General features: G+C 42.7%; 1 protein-coding gene across 4 annotated transcripts in view; it reads left to right on the forward strand.

The window, feature by feature from the left end:
- LOC126335312 (solute carrier family 46 member 3-like) overlaps window positions 1–13,469 on the forward strand; it is a 458,236-nt gene that overhangs the window by 257,198 nt on the left and 187,569 nt on the right. Inside the window, exon 1 of one of the 4 annotated variants that reach the window (XM_049998459.1) lies at window positions 6,617–6,671. The exons of the other annotated variants lie outside the window; for them this stretch is intronic. The gene's annotated coding sequence lies outside the window, so the exon portion shown is untranslated. Of the gene's footprint in view, window positions 1–6,616; window positions 6,672–13,469 lie in introns of those variants that run through there. 4 annotated transcript variants of the gene reach the window in all.

The following is a 13,469-nucleotide window of genomic DNA, read 5'->3' on the forward strand; positions in this document are numbered from 1 at the left end:
CCTCGTTCGCCTGAGTTTTAATATATTTTCAGTGATTATAAATTGGTGAAACTTATGTTGTGGTGGCTTACTTAATGGATTTACCACAGAAGAAGAAGCAGTACGCTCAAAAATATCGGGATGCGTGGGAAGCTGAACCTGAATTCAATGGGTGGCTTAAACCAGTCGTTGGAGACTTATCCACGGCAAGATGTCAAGTATATGCAACAGAGTTTTATGCTAAATTGTGTGATATTAGCAAGCATTCGAAAACTATTAAGCATAAACAAAAACATGATTTTAAAAAACCACACAAACCACCTTACCTGTGAAAATTGTTCCGAAAACTACAGTTAGTATAGCAAGCAGAGCGGAAGGCGTCCTTCCTTTATGTATTGCTGAACATTGTTCTATTTTAGCTGTGGAGCATTTAGAAATACTGTGCAAGAAGGTGTTTTCCGGTGATGAGGGCGCTAAAAACATGCAGTTACATCGTACAAAGGGCACTAACATTATAACTGAAGTTTTGGCTCCATATTTCACACAATCATTGGTTGGAGGTATAGGTAACCAAAAATACAGTGCACTAATAGATGAATCCACGGATGTATCAATATCTAAAATGCTAGGTACCGTTATACGGCACTATAGTGTAAACAACCAAACCATTAGATCAGCAATTCTCGAACTCGCTGTAGTAGAAACTGCGGATGCAAGAAATCTGGCTGCTGTACTTGCGAATTCTTTGAAAGATCTCAAACTTCCAATCGCCAATGTGGTAGGAATTGGCACAGATAATGCTTCTGCAATGGTTGGAATAAACAATGGACTTTTTGAACAACTCAAGAGAAAATATGGTTTGAAGTATTTGGTATTGATCCGTTGCGTTTGTCACTCTCTTCAGCTTGCAGTTTCGCATGCCTAAGTGAATACCATAACTAGAAACATAGAGTTTCTTGTACGGGAAACCTACAATTGGTTCTCCATTTCACCCAAAAGACAAGAGGAATATAAAAAGGTTTATGAGACAATAAATTGTGGAAAATAGCCACTAAAAATTTTGAAGGTCTGTGCAACACATTGGCTTTCAATTGAACCAGCAATACGAAGAATTCTGGAGCAGTGGGAAGAACTAAAGCTACATTTTTCACTTGCCATGGTTCAAGACAATTGTTACACTGCCGATCTTTTGTACAGGAAGTATTGTGACGACTCAAATCATCTTTACATGTTTTACCTTAAACATGCTTTAAAAGACGTACAATTAGCAATAAAAGCTTTGGAAGGAGAAGACAATGACCCCACTAAATTACGAGATATACTTGTATTTCTCATGCAGTCACTCGGACAAAACATAGTTTATCCAACTGTTGATTTGTTGACAACACCAGTTCCAAGCGAATGTATGTACGCAAATACGAACCTTGGCTTTATATTTGACCAGAAATTGTCTGAGACAAGTTTGTCTAAAGAAAATAAAGTTTATTTGAAGAAGAGATTCACTCGGTTTAGTCTGAAACTCATAAAAGAAGTTCAACAAAAACTGCCAAGTAACGTTGCAATCCTGGAAAACATGTCAATGCTGTATGTTGAAGATACACTAAAAGTGAATAAAAAAATGCTGTAGCGGCTGTAGCCAAAGAATTGTGTTTTAGTGGCGGTTTCAACGACGGCATGCTGCAAGAATGGCATAATATCAACTTCATTAGGTGGAATAACACTACTAACACTGTTCGATTTTGGAGTGAGGTTTTGTAGTATGTAAATGCCGCAGGGGAGAATCCTTTTTCTTTGATTTCACAGCTAGCAATGACTGTTCTATGCCTACGCATTCAAATGCAGAAGTGGAAAGAATATTCAGTTCTACGAACATTATAAAAACTAAACAACATAAGGATTATCGTTAAAGATGCTTTGATCATATTGAGACACCAGCTGAATAAACAAAATAAAGATTGTGCATCTTTTGACATACCGTCAGACGTATTGGAGCTTACTGGAACGAACAAAAGTTACTCTTTTGCGACAGGACCAGTCGAACAGCAACATGATATTCTGAGCGACGTTCAACCCTCTACATCAACTACAGTTCTGTCAGAGCATGAAACAGAACAGTTATTCGGTCTTCTGAGTGAATAGCTCACATACCGGTATGTATATATTTTGAAACCTAATTTGAGTTCCTGCTTTCTTTTGTTACAAATGTTGTTGTTGTTGTTGTCTTCAGTCCTGAGACTGTTTTGATGCAGCTCTCCATGCTACTCTATCCTGTGCAAGCTGCTTCATCTCCCAGTACCTACTGCAACCTACATCCTTCTGAATCTGCTTAGTGTACTCATCTCTCGGTCTCCCTCTACGACTTTTACCCTCCACGCTGCCCTCCAATGCTAAATTTGTGATCCCTTGATGCCTCAAAACATGTCCTACCAACCGATCCCTTCTTCTAGTCAAGTTGTGCCACAAACTTCTCTTCTCCCCAATCCTATTCAATACCTCCTCATTAGTTACGTGATCTATCCACCTTATCTTCAGTATTCTTCTGTAGCACCACATTTCGAAAGCTTCTATTCTCTTCTTGTCCAAACTAGTTATCGTCCATGTTTCACTTCCATACATGGCTGCACTCCAAACAAATACTTTCAGAAACGACTTCCTGATACATAAACCTATATTCGATGTTAACAAATTTCTCTTCTTCAGAAATGCTTTCCTTGCCATTGCCAGTCTACATTTTATATCCTCTCTACTTCGACCATCATCAGTTATTTTACTTCCTAAATAGCAAAACTCCTTTACTACTTTAAGTGTCTCATTTCCTAATCTAATTCCCTCAGCATCACCCGATTTAATTTGACTACATTCCATTATCCTCGTTTTGCTTTTGTTAATGTTCATCTTATATCCTCCTTTCAATACACTGTCCATTCCGTTCAACTGCCTCTTCCAAGTCCTTTGCCGTCTCTGACAGAATTACAATGTCATCGGCGAACCTCAAAGTTTTTACTTCGTCTCCATGAATTTTAATACCTACTCCAAATTTTTCTTTTGTTTCCTTTACTGCTTGCTCAATATACAGATTGAATAACATCGGGGAGAGGCTACAACCCTGTCTCACTCCTTTCCCAACTACTGCTTCCCTTTCATGCCTCTCGACTCTTATTACTGCCATCTGGTTTCTGTACAAATTGTAAATAGCCTTTCGCTCCCTGTATTTTACCCCTGCCACCTTAAAATTTGAAAAAGAGTATTCCAGTCAACATTGTCAAAAGCTTTCTCTAAGTCTACAAATGCTAGAAACGTAGGTTTGCCTTTTCTTAATCTTTCTTCTAAGATAAGTCGTAAGGTCAGTATTGCCTCACGTGTTCCAACATTTCGACGGAATCCAAACTGATCCTCCCCGAGGTCTGCATCTACCAGTTTTTCCATTCGTCTGTAAAGAATTCGTGTTAGTATTTTGCAGCCGTGGCTTATTAAACTGATAGTTCGGTAATTTTCACATCTGTCAGCACCTGCTTTCTTTGGGATTGGAATTATTATATTCTTCTTGAAGTCTGAGGGTATTTCGCCTGTCTCATACATCTTGCTCACCAGCTGGTAGAGTTTTGTCATGACTGGCTCTCCCAAGGCCGTCAGTAGTTCTAATGGAATGTTGTCTACTCCGGGGGCCTTGTTTCGACTCAGGTCTTTCAGTGCTCTGTCAAACTCTTCACGCAGTATCGTATCTCCCATTTCGTCTTCATCTACATCCTCTTCTATTTCCATAATATTGTCCTCAAGTACATCGCCCTTGTATAAACCTTCTATATACTCCTTCCACCTTTCTGCCTTCCCTTCTTTGCTTAGAACTGGGCTGCCATCTGAGCTCTTGATATTCATACACGTGGTTCTCTTCTCTCCAAAGGTCTCTTTAATTTTCCTGTAGGCAGTATCTATCTTACCCCTAGTGAGATAAGCTTCTACATCCTTACATTTGTCCTCTAGCCATCCCTGTTTAGCCATTTTGCACTTCCTTTCGATCTCATTTTTGAGACGTTTGTATTCCTTTTTGCCTGCTTCTTTTACTGCATTTTTATATTTTCTCCTTTCATCAATTAAATTCAATATTTCTTCTGTTACCCAAGGATTTCTAGCAGCCCTCGTCTTTGTACCTACTTTATCCTCTGCTGCCTTCACTACTACATCCCTCAGAGCTACCCATTCTTCTTCTACTGTATTTCTTTCCCCTATTCCTGTCAATTGTTCCCTTATGCTCTCTCTGAAACTCTGTACAACCTCTGGTTCTTTCAGTTTATCCAGGTCCCATCTCCTTAATTTCCCACATTTTTGCAGTTTCTTCAGTTTTAATCTACAGGTCATAACCAATAGATTGTGGTCAGAGTCCACATCTGCCCCTGGAAATGTCTTACAACTTAAAACCTGGTTCCTAAATCTCTGTCTTACCATTATATAATCTATCTGATACCTTTTAGTATCTCCAGGGTTCTTCCACGTATACAACCTTCTTTCATGATTCTTAAACCAAGTGTTAGCTATGATTAAGTTGTGCTCTGTGCAAAATTCTACTAGGCGGCTTCCTCTTTCATTTCTTAGCCCCAATCCATATTCACCTACTATGTTTCCTTCTCTCCCTTTTCCTACACTCGAATTCCAGTCACCCATTACTATTAAATTTTCGTCTCCCTTCACTATCTGAATAATTTCTTTTATTTCATCGTACATTTCTTCAATTTCTTCATCATCTGCAGAGCTAGTTGGCATATAAACTTGTACTACTGTAGTAGGTGTGGGCTTCGTATCTATCTTGGCCACAATAATGCGTTCACTATGCTGTTTGTAGTAGCTTACCCGCATTCCTATTTTCCTATTCATTATTAAACCTACTCCTGCATTACCCCTATTTGATTTTGTGTTTATAACCCTGTAGTCACCTGACCAGAAGTCTTGTTCCTCCTGCCACCGAACTTCACTAATTCCCACTATATCTAACTTTAACCTATCCATTTCCCTTTTTCAATTTTCTAACCTACCAGCCCGATTAAGGGATCTGACATTCCACGCTCCGATCCGTAGAACGCCAGTTTTCTTTCTCCTGATAACGACATCCTCCTGAGTAGTCCCCGCCCGGAGATCCGAATGGGGGACTATTTTACCTCCGGAATATTTTACCCAAGAGGATGCCATCATCATTTAATCATACAGTAAAGCTGCATGTCCTCGGGAAAAATTACGGCTGTAGTTTCCCCTTGCCTTCAGCCGTTCGCAGTACCAGCACAGCAAGGCCGTTTTGGTTAATGTTGCAAGGCCAGATCAGTCAATCATCCAGACTGTTGCCCCTGCAACTACTGAAAAGGCTGCTGCCCCTCTTCAGGAACCACACGTTTGTCTGGCCTCTCAACAGATACCCCTCCGTTGTGGTTGCACCTACGGTACGGCCATCTGTATCGCTGAGGCACGCAAGCCTCCCCACCAACGGCAAGGTCCATGGTTCAAGGGGGGAGGCTTGTTACAAATATAGTCATATATTTCTAGTATATTTGACTACTGTGATTGAAACAACAATTTATGTGTTGCGTCAATTGTGATAAAATATTTAATTAAACGTTAGCGTATTTTATATGTATGTTGTTTCAAGCGATGCGTCATTTAATTAAGACAATGTAGCAATTACGTATGAGACAATTTTTGTTAATATTTTATTACCCCCCCCCCCTCCAACTGACTTACTGCACCATTCACAGCATGAAATTTTCAGTACACCACTAGTAAAATCAGTTTTAGCGACTTTTGACATTGAATCTAGCGACTCGGGTTTTTTAGAGTTGGCAACACTGGGCAGTTGGAGGTGAGCCGCCAGTAGTGGTGGATGTGAGGAGAGAGATCGCAAAATTTTGAGAGCGGACGATCTGGACGTGGGTCCGTCAGAAAAAGGAAATTTGTAAGACTGGACGTCATGAACTGATATATATATTATGCCTTTTGAACACTATTAATGTAAATACATTGCTTGCGCTCAATCAAAATCTTTCATTTTGCTAACTGTGCCTATCAGTAGTTAGTGTCTTCAGTAGTTAGAATTTTTTATTTAGCTGGCATAATTGGCGCTGGCTGTATTGCAGTAGTTTGAGTGACGAAGATTTTTGTGAGGTATAGGTTATTGTTAGTCAGTCAAGGCCATTCTTTTATGTAGGGATTATTGAAAAATTGCGTTGCGCAAAAAAAAAAAAAAAAAAAAAAGGATCAGAATAAGTAAAGAGAGAAATGTCTGAGTACGTTCAGTTTTGCTCAGCTGCTTGAAAAACAAATAATGTAGGAGGTTTACCAGCACAGTAATAAATAATTTTCCAAAGGGGAAGTTTCACATGGATCGCAAAAACAGCTTCGTCAGTAATCAGAATGCAGCGAGCCACGCGATGTTCGTGTACGGCTCGGCGCATAAGGCAGTGCGCCAAATTTACTCTTGGTTGGAAGACAGCCGATTGTAAACTTGGCACCGTTTCTTGCAGAACCCTTGACACACTTCGACGCCTTGTAGAAATTGTACGAACGCTTTCACGTGTGCTACTTCACAGCGTATCGACGGCGTATTCCAACACTTCTACCTCAAGCCATTCTGTTCTCGGTTTACGTTGCACGCTGCTGCCTTTTTTCCCCCTCGCGGTGGTTTTTACGGTCCACGGATAATATCTACTCAGGTATGTGTGCATCTGAAGACCAGCTGGACATGTTTGGAAATGTCTGTTTATACAGGGTGATCCATTGATAGTGACCGAGCCAAATATTTCACGAGATAAGCATCAAACGAAAAAACTACAAAGACCGAAACTCGTCTAGCTTGAAGGGGGAAACCAGATGGCGCTGCGGTTGCCCCGCTAGATGGCGCTGCCATAGATCAAACGGATATTAACTGCGATTTTTTAAATAGGAGCGCCCATTTTTATTACATATTCGTGTAGTATGTGAAGAAATATGATTGTTTTAGTTGGACCACTTTTTTTGCTTTGTGATAGATGGCGCTGTAATAGTCACAAACGTATAAGTACGTGGTATCAAGTAACATTTCGCCAGTGCGGACGGTATTTGCTTCATGTTAAAATGAACCGTTTATCAATTGCGGAAAAGGTCGATATCGTGTTGATGTATGGCTATTGTGATCAAAATGCCCAAAGGTCCGGACCGTTCGCCGGATAGTTAGGTTATTTAAGAAAACAGGAAGTGTTCAGCCACATGTGAAACGTCAACCATGACCTGCAACAAATGATGATGCCCAAGTAGGTGTTTTAGCTGCTGTCGCGGCTAATCCGCACATCAATAGCAGACAAATTGCGCGAGAATCGGGAATCTCACAAACGTCGGTGATGAGGACGCTACATCAACATCGATTGCACCCGTGCCATATTTCTATGCACCAGGAATTGCATGGCCACGACTTTGAACGTCGTGTACAGTGCTGCCACTGGGCACAAGAGAAATTACGGGACGATGACAGATTTTTTGCACGCGTTCTATTTAGCGACGAAGCGTCATTCACTAACAGCGGTGACGTAAACCGGTAAAATATCCACTACTGGGCAACGGAAAATCCACGATGGCTGCGACAAGTGGAACGTCAGCGACCTTGGCGGGTTAATGTATGGTGCGGCATTATGGGAGGCGATCTAAATGGTGCAACGTATGCTGATTTACTACATAATGTTCTACCGATGTTACTAAAAGATGTTTCACTGCATGACAGAATGACGATGTACTTCCAACATGATAGATGTCCGGCACATAGTTCGCGTGCGGTTGAAGCGGTATTGAATAGCATATTTCATGAAGGTGGATTGGTCGTCGAAGCACCGCACATCCACCGGATCTGACGTCCCCGGATTTCTTTCTGTGGGGAAAGTTGAAGGATATTTGCTATCGTGATCCACCGACAACGCCTGACAACATGCATCAGCGCATTGTCAATGTATGTGCCAACATTACGGAAGGCGAACTACTCGCTGTTGAGAGGAATGTGGTTACACGTATTGCCAAATGCATTAAGGTAGACGGACATCATTTTGAGCATTTATTGCATTAATGTGGTATTTACAGGTAATCTCGCTTTAACAGTATGCCTTCTCTGAAATGATCAGTGCACAAAGTTACATGTTAGTACATTGGAACAACCAAAATAAAATGTACAAACGTACCTACGTTCTGTATTTTAATTTAAAAAAACCTACCTGTTACCAAGTGTTCGTCTAAAACTGTGGGCCATATGTTTGTGACTATTACAGCTCCATTTATCACAAAGCGAAAAAAGTGGTCCAACTAAAACATCCATACTTCTTTACGTACTACACGAACATGTAATACAGAATTGGGGTTCATATTTAAAAAACGCAGTTGATGTCCGTTTGGCCTATGGCAGCACCATCTAGCGGGCCAACCATAGAGCCATCTGGTTTCTCCCCTTCAAGCTAGACAAGTTTCGTTCTTTGTAGTTTTTTGGTTTGACACTTATTTCGTGAGAACTTGGCCTGGTCACCATCAATGGACCACCCTGTATAGGTGTTGTGTTGCTGTTTAATCATTTCCCGCGCACTCAGACGATTTTTCGGCGTAAATATGTCCCCTTACGTTGTGAATCAACGTGCCACGCAAGAAGGCGATACGAGAAGATAGATACGCATAGAAGGCAATTAAAGAAATACTTAATGATACCAAAGGAAATAACATTTTTTGTGAATTCCTAAGGGACCAAATTGCTGAGGTCATGGGTCCCTAGACTTATACACTACTTAAACTAACTTGTGCTATGATGAACACTCACCCACGTCCGATCGAGGACTCGATCCTCCGGTGAGAAGGGCTGCGCATTCCGTGACATGCCACCTCAAACCGCGCGGCCATTCTGAGCGGCAGGGGAATAACATTTTTATTCAAAGACAGTCCGCCCTAACAGCCGAGTGGTCGGCGTGACGGATTGCCGTCCTACGGGCCCGGGTTCGATTCCCGGCTGGGTCGGGGATTTTCTCCGCTGGGTGTTCTGTTGTCTTCATCATCATTTCATCCCCATCTGTCGCGCAGGTCGCCCAATGTGGCGTCGAATGTAATAAGACCTGCACCAAGGAACCCGGGCCTTGCCCGTTCAAAAAAATGTTTCAAATGTCTCTGAGCACTATAGAACTTAACATCTGAGGTCATCAGTCCCCTAGAACTTACAACTACTTAAACCTAACTAACCTAAGGACATCACACATACCCATGCCCGAGGTAGGATTCGAACCTGCGACCGTAGCAGTCGCGCGGTTCCAGACTGAAGCACCTAGAACCGCTCGGTCACACCGGCCGGCCGACCCTACTCCATAAGGGACCTCCCGGCCAATGACGCCTAACTATCATTTCCATTTTTTATTCAAAGACAGTAACTACACTGAAGTCATCGCGATTTGTGACGGTCCTCTTGGTTCGCAGTAAGCTGTGTGATCACCACAGACAGCAATGCACGCTGTACAAAGTGCTTCCACGTCAGCTACAAGGTCGGTAAGGAGTTCGAGTAGAAGAGCATTCCATTCCTTCACCAGCAGGTTGGCAGTCGCTGGATCGTCGTCGGTGCATGTCAACGTGCTCCAACCACTGAAGACTCCTGCTTCAAACTGAGCTCCGATGACAATCGAAGACGTCGGGAGACATCTCGGACAGTGGTGGGGTACCAACCTGCATATCGCCCGCCAAACCGCCCGACATCTACATCTACATCTACATCCATACTCCGCAAGCCACCTGACGGTGTGTGGCGGAGGGTACCCTGAGTACCTCTATCGGTTCTCCCTTCTATTCCAGTCTCGTATTGTACGTGGAAAGAAGGATTGTCGGTATGCTTCTGTGTGGGCTCTAATCTCTCTGATTTTATCATCATGGTCTCTTCGCGAGATATACGTAGGAGGGAGCAATATACTGCTTGACTCTTCGGTGAAGGTATGTTCTCGAAACTTTAACAAAAGCCCGTACCGAGCTACTGAGCGTCTCTCCTGCAGAGTCTTCCACTGGAGTTTATCTATCGTCTCCGTAACGCTTTCGCAATTACTAAATGATCCTGTAACGAAGCGCGCTGCTCTCCGTTGGATCTTCTCTATCTCTTCTATCAACCCTACCTGGTGCGGATCCCACACTGCTGAGCAGTATTCAAGCAGTGGGCGAACAAGTGTACTGTAACCTACTTCCTTTGTTGTCGGATTGCATTTCCTTAGGATTCTTCCAATGAATCTCAGTCTGGCATCTGCTTTACCGACGATCAACTTTATATGATCATTCCATTTTAAATCACTCGTAATGCGTACTCCCAGATAATTTATCGAATTAACTGCTTGCAGTTGCTGACCTGCTATTTTGTAGCTAAATGATAAGGGACCTATCTTTCTATGTATTCGCATCACATTACACTTCTCTACATTGAGATTCAATTGCCATTCCGTGCACCATGCGTCAATTCGCTGCAGATCCTCCTGCATTTCAGTACAATTTTCCATTGTTGCAACCTCTCGATACACCACAGCATCATCTGCAAAAAGCCTCAGTGAACTTCCGATGTCATCCACCAGGTCATTTATGTATATTGTGAATAGCAACGGTCCTATGACACTCCCCTGCGGCACACCTGAAATCACTCTTACTTCGGAAGACTTCTCTCCATTCAGAATGACATGCTGCGTTCTGTTATCTAGGAACTCCTCAATCCAATCACACAATTGATCTGATAGTCCGTATGCTCTTACTTTGTTCATTAAACGACTGTGGGGAACTGTGTCAAACGCCTTGCGGAAGTCAAGAAACACGGCATCTACCTGTGAACCCGTGTCTAAGGCCCTCTGAGTCTCGTGGACGAATAGCGCGAGCTGGGTTTCATACGACCGTCTTTTTCGAAACCCATGCTGATTCCTACAGAGTAGATTTCTAGTCTCCAGAAAAGACATTATACTCGAACAGGAGTGATTGTCTGGGGTGTCATTTCATTTCATAGCAGGATCCCATTGGTTGTCATCCGCGGTACTCTTACACCGCAGCGGTATGTCGACTATATTCTGCACCCCGTTTTGTTCTCCTTCATGGCAAACCATCCTGGCCTTACATTTCAGCAAGATAATGTCCGCCCCCACACGGCGAGAGTTTCTACTGTTTGTCTTCGTGCTTGTCAAACAAGAACTCCGGATCTTACCCCGACTGAGAACGTTTAGAACATTATGGACAGGGGCCTCCAACCAGCTCGTAATTTTAACGATCTATCATACCAACCGGACAGAATCTGGCACGATATCCCTCAGGAGGACATCCAAATCCATCAATCAATCGCAAGCCGAATAACTGCTTGTATAAGGGCCAGAAATGGACCAACGAGTGATTGACTTGCTCAATTGCCTGCCGCTGTGGTCGAGCGGTTCTAGGTGCTTCAATCCGGAACCGCGCTGTTGATGCGATCCCAGGTTCGAATCCTTAGGTTTAAGTAGTCGTAAGCCTAGGGGACTGATGACCTCAGATGTTAAGTCCCATAGTGCTCAGAGCCATTTGAACCATTTGAACTTGCTCAATTTGTGAAGCTCGTACTTTTGAATAAATCATCCAATTTTTCTGGAACCGTAATCATTGTTTACCTGTGCATCTACCGATTTCCGTCCCATTCTTATAATTCTTTCGTCCTACTTTTTTCATCTTAGAGTATATTCCGTTCTTCGGCGAGTCCGCGGAGAACATCTTCCTTTCTAAACTTAATACTCCATTTAATTTTCAAAATTCAACACTACAATTTGCAACGCCATTGTCGGTTAAGTATGAAATACCAATTTTAGATTAGTAATTAATCGCCAGTCGGGATCAATTCGTTGCTGCCTAACCAGCTGAGGAGAAGTACATGTCCTTGATATGAATACGGCTCATCTGAATAAGAGCAATTTGATCAAACACCATTGCTTTAAGCCGTTCTGGAAGCACTGAGCAATCGTGACACACCGTAATTTAGCATAGACATATCAGCAAAAAACAGTGAATCAATAAGAGGAAAGTGAATGTAGACGATATCACTAAAAATATGATTCCTGTAGGGTAATAATGTGCACTACAACCAGAGGATTAATCTGGACTATTCGTTTATTCACATCATATATAAACAGGAAGAACTTTAATGTATGCTGTGTTCAAAAATTGTTCAAATGGCTCTGAGCACTATGGGACTTTACATCTGTGGTCATCAGTCCCCTAGGACATCACACACATCCATGCCCGAGGCAGGATTCGAACCTGCGACCGTAGCAGTCGCGTGGTTCCGGACTGAGCGCCTAGAACCGCTACAATTGATCACTGACTGGAAATGGTTATGTTCGATTACTTTAAGACCTTTTGCAGCCATTCATGGACTTCATGTTCCCAAACAACGATGGAATTTTTATGAATGACAATGCGCCGCCGTGTCACGGGGCCACAGTTATTCGCGGTGGGTTTGAAGAACCAACTGGAGAATTCGAGCGAATGATTTGGCCACCCATCGAAAAGTTATAAGACGTAATCCTGTTCCGACAGCAATTTGCAATTACGGATGGCTGTAGAGACAGTAAGGCTCACTGTTTGTGCAGGTTAATTGTTGAGTCCATGTCACGTCGTGTTGCTGCACCACGCCGCGCAAGAGGACGAGTAATCCGATGACTTTTTTCACCTCAGTATATCTAATACACTAATTGGAAGAAGGGACAGGATTATTGGACATGTGTTAACACTTTGCCGTCCGCACGTCTCGTACAAATTGAATCGCTTGGCACCGGCAGCGCTAATTCGGATTACTTGGCTTGTCGCCGGCCGCTCTTCACATTACCGGGAGATTATAAATTGTTAAGTGTTATTAATCTCATCGTTAGTTCTCTTAAGTTCTCAACCCTGTTCCCCTACTTTCACCAAATTTCTAAGATATATAGTATTGGCAATTAAAATTGCTACATCAAGAAGAAATGCAGATGATAAATGGGTATTCATTGTACAAATATACTAGAACTGTCATGTGATTACATTTTGCCGGCCGAAGTGGCCGTGCGGTTCTAGGCGCTACAGTCTGGAGCCGAGCAAACGCTACGGTCGCAGGTTCGAATCCTGTCTCGGGCATTGATGTGTGTGATGTTATATTTAATTAGTTCTAAGTTCTAGGCGACTGATGACCTCAGAAGTTACGTCGCATAGTGCTCAGAGCCATTTGAACCATTTGATCACATTTTCACACAATTTGCGAGCATAGATCCTGAGAAATCAGTACCCAGAACGACCACTTCTGGCCGTAATACGGCCTTGATACGCCTGGGCATTGAGTCAAACAGAGCTTGGATGACGTGTACAAGTACAGCTGCCCATGCAGCTTCAACACGATACCACAGTTCATCAAGAGTAGTAACTGGCGTATTGTGTCGAGCCAAATGGTCGACCATCATTGACCAGACGTTTTCAATTGGTGAGAGATCTGGAGAATGTGCTGGCCAGGACAG

This window comes from Schistocerca gregaria, chromosome 2 (genome assembly GCF_023897955.1).
Source record: "Schistocerca gregaria isolate iqSchGreg1 chromosome 2, iqSchGreg1.2, whole genome shotgun sequence".
Taxonomy (NCBI): domain Eukaryota; kingdom Metazoa; phylum Arthropoda; class Insecta; order Orthoptera; family Acrididae; genus Schistocerca; species Schistocerca gregaria.